Raw genomic sequence first — 4394 nt, 5'->3', positions numbered from 1 at the left:
CAGGATTTGACATTTACTCTGACTCTTACTATTCTTTCTACTTAACATTACATCTTACTTTTAAGAGATTTAGGAATAAAAAAAAAAAAAATCATGGATTTGCATGGAAAAGACTGAGTATTCTGCAGATAATTTGGGTTGTTTACATGTGGCAGGAAGTGATTGGAGGAGGGAAGTGTATCCAAACATTTTGTAGGCATCCACCATCAATGGCCACTGTAGTTGTCTTCTTCCTGACCTTTTGCCATGCTTATGAAAATAAAGAAAGCTGCAGGTAAAAGCTTGAGATGGAGGCTGAAAATGTGTAGCCTCCAAGGCAGTACTTTGAGGTCAAATGGGATTGGGACACCCTGTGCCTAACCATTGTTAAGGTATTGATGAGGCTGTCCTTGGCAGCCCCATGTTCTTGGCTGGAGTAAAAATTGCTTCTGGGAGACCTAGGACATCATAAGATTGGAGAGAAGAGGGTGTTTCCCAGCTTGTCTTATAGAGAACTGAGACTGATTTGCACGCCATCTGCCCATAACCTCCCTCACTGAAAACTCTTGTCAGAGAGGCATGGAGGGGCAGGTGTTCCTCTTTCCTTTCACCTCCCCTGGGGCTGCACTTTCATGACCTTATATTTTAATCTTCTAGGACTGCTCCAAATGGCTCCTTTAACCTAGTTTCCCCTCTATAGGTATATGGGAGAGGGAAAGAAGAAACAACCATTGTGCTACTCACCAGTAATCCTGGAGAATGTTCAGAAACCTCAACAAAAGAGAAGTAAGGTATTAAAAAGAAAGTGCCGAGAACCAGACCTAGAGAAAAGGTTGCCTAGTGCAGACCCTGTCCCCATGCACTCTTCTGTGTTCTGGGACACTCTCAGCTCTGAGACTCAGGCTCCAAAGATGTTATCTCCCCTTGGCCAAAGAAGCATCTAACTGCAATGGATGTAGAAGACCATTAGTACAGGAGAGTGTTCACAGATATTAGGGAGCCAGCAAGAACCAATGGAAGCTCAAAAAGATTTGTGTTAGGAACTCAGAGAAAGAAGGGTTGGTTGGAAGAAGAGTCTGGGGCAGGAGAAGCTTCACACCCAAGCAGAAGGAAATGGCTTGTGGTAGGGAAAGGAAAAAGAAGGAGCCTGCTGGTGCAGAGTGGAACTGAGGCATGTGATGAAATGTGAGTGGCTGAGCTCATCTGCATGAAATAAGTTCCCATTCTCTTCAAATACAGGCAACATATAAGTCTCAGTTTGTGTCTATTACATACCTTCCAAGTCAAAATAGAAATAAAATACTTGCATTATTATTTAGAACTGATGTATATTGATGTAAGTTGAATATACTTAGCCAATTTGAAAAGTTCATTATTTTAAAGTCTGAGGTTGACCAATATCACACATTAAAAAAAATGCCCAGACCAAAGAGCTGCCTTGTGCAAAATGGTAGCTACTTGCCATACTTGCCTATTAAGATCTTAAAGTGTGACTCTCTACTCCAAAATGAGATGTGCTACAAATGTAATTGCATACTGGATTTGAAGAATGTAAATATCTCATTTTTTAATTAATTGCATGTTGAAATAATATTTTGAATGTACTGGGTAAAATAAAATGCGTAAGAATTAATTTAATCCAATTCTTCTTTGAATGTGACTGCTAGAGAGTTTAAATTTACATATGTGGCTCATAATATATTTGTAGTGGACAGTGCTGCTCTTGAGCCTGATTCTGCCATTTATTTGCTGTGCATGCTTGGGGAAGTTAGCTTCTCTGTACCTCCAATTCCTCAACTGTAAAGTAATTGAGTTATGAAGATGAAATGATTTGATATGTGAAAAGTCTTTGGAGGAATATCTGGGATATAGAAAATTTAGCTGTTATCATCTATCATCTCTTGGCTATAACTTTGTTACATCAAATACATGTGTATTTGTATGTGCAGCACAGAATGTGACAGAAGCATTAAATAATACCAAGTTCTTTTTTTTTTTTTAAAGATTTTATTTATTTATTTGACAGGGAGAGACAGCCAGAGAGAGAACACAAGCAGGGTAAGTGGGAGAGAGAGAAGCAGGCTTCCCGCCGAGCAGGGAGCCCGATGCGGGGCTCGATCCCAGGACCCTGGGATCATGACCTGAGCCGAAGGCAGACGCTTAACGACTGAGCCACCCAGGCGCCCCCCAAGTTCTTTTATCATAGTTTTATTTCTGTTCTTCCCTCCCTCCGTCTCTCTCTTTCTTTTCTTTCTTTCTTTTTTCTTTCTTTCTTTCTTTCTTTTTTCTTTCTTTCTTTCTTCTTTCTTTCTTTCTTTCTTTCTTTCTTTCTTTCTTTCTTTCTTTCTTTCTTCTTTCTTTCTTTCCTTCTTTCTCTTTCTTTCTTTCTTTCTTTCTTTCTTTTTCTTTCTTTCCTTTCTCTTCTTTCTCTTCATCTTCATCTTCTTTTTTTGTTAGAGTTTCAGTGAACTACAATTACAAATCAGGGATGAATCTTACTTAAGGGAAGGATTGAATGGGGTATTTCTAGCTAACTGTTACAGCTATGAAAAGCATCTCAAGTGTTTTGCTGATAGTTGGAACAATGATAATTTAATTCCTTTTCAAAATAGTTTCACAATCTTTTAAAAAATGTGAGCTCCCATAAAGCATCCTTGTTTTGTGACTGCCATGACAGGAAACATAAAATGCAGGGTCCAGAAGGTAGAGCGGGTATTTTAGTATAAACAGACAAATGTTTTTGGTTGTTTACTGTAAATAAGAAGAAATTACACTGGAATTAGTGACTTGTTTAATTAGAATCTACAGCTTATTTGTGTGTGTTTGCTTTGGCTAGTTTCTTCCCTTAAACTACTTTTCATTTGCTTAGAAGTGAACCTAAAACCCACAACATGTGGACACTTCTAAAGACAGGGAAAATCCAAAAGCTGTGGTGGAATTGGAGGAGTGTGATTAAAAAGAAAAAGAGGAAATAGAAAAATTGCATTTGGTGTATTTTAAGGGACTCGATACGCTATCAAGAATATGATATGTTATTCAAAAAGTGCTTGCACAAATAGAAATCTATCCACATAACCCTGGGATGTATATAAACAGGAGTAGAATAATAGGAGAGTTCCTCTTTTATGTGACATGTATCATTGTTCCAGTGCTTTTTAAGGGAATGATTTTAATTTTTAGCTCCATAATTTAAAATGAATGTGATGGATATAGAGAGAACAGTAAAAATGATCGAAAGATTAGAAAATGAAATATCTGAGACCAGAGAATTTTAACACAGAGTTTTTAACCCCTAAAAGAAAACAATAGAGGGGAGCCTGGGTGGCTCATTTGGTTAAGCAACCGACTCTTGACTCTTGATTTTGGCTCAGGTCATAATCTCAATGTCCTGAGATGGAGCCCCGTGTTGTCTCTGAGCCAGGCGTGGAGCCGGCTTAAGATTCTCTCTGTCCCTCTCCATCTGCCCCTTCCCCCTTCTTGTTCTCTCTCTCTCTCTCTAAAAACAAACAAATAAACAAAAACGCAGATTTTTTTAAGCTGGAAGAAGGATGAGTGACAATTTACCAAAATTGGAAATGACAAATGAGCCTGAGGCAGTGAGGGTAATTATCATGTGAGAATCTCAGTTGAATCTCTGCCTGAGAATGCACTTTTCAGCCTTGGGCTGTCTTAATTGACATCATTTTTTTTTTATTTTTTTACATTTTTCAGGAAGGGGGATATAGATCTCCTTCTTCTGCATACCCACTATACCCTATGCATCTCTTGAAAGTGCCCTGCCCTCTGGATCATGATTTTCAACTTATGTGTGCATCTCTTCAGATCTCCAAGGACAGGGACTCAAGGCTTCTTTTTCAATACCATCCCAGAACTTGGCAATGTCTTTGGCATATAGCAATAAGTACTTAATAAATATTTGTTGCCTGAATGCACGAATAAACAGAAAAATTGGGGGTGCTTGGCTGGCTCAGTCAGTTAAGCGTTGGACTCTTGATTTCAGCCCATGTCATGATCTTAGGTTCCCGAGATCGAGCTCTGCCTTGGGCTCTGCACTGAGCCTTCTTGAGATTCTCTCTCTCCTTCTCCCTCTGCCCCTCCCCCACCATGCATGCTGTCTCTAAAAAAAAAAGAAAAAAAGGAAAATTTGACTTTCTTGAAAAGATATTTTAGAATAATTTAAGGTAATTATTTTGTTGCCATTAGGGCCAGTACCAAATGGTTCATCAGTTGTTTTTGATTTCAAGACTGAAGATGAGATGGGATGATGGTGCATTGCTATAGGAACTTTAGAATCAGACAGCTCTGTTTCTAGCTTGGGCAAATTGCTTAACCTTTCTGAAGCTCATCTTGTTTGTAAAATAGGGACAGTAATACCTAATGCCCTATAGAATGATTGTCAACTTGTAAATTAAATG

Source organism: Phoca vitulina, unplaced genomic scaffold (genome assembly GCF_004348235.1).
Source record: "Phoca vitulina isolate PV1807 unplaced genomic scaffold, GSC_HSeal_1.0 scaffold26, whole genome shotgun sequence".
Classification (NCBI taxonomy): Eukaryota; Metazoa; Chordata; class Mammalia; order Carnivora; family Phocidae; genus Phoca; species Phoca vitulina.
The sequence above is the reverse complement of the archived record's forward strand: the minus strand, read 5'-3'. Positions refer to the sequence as shown.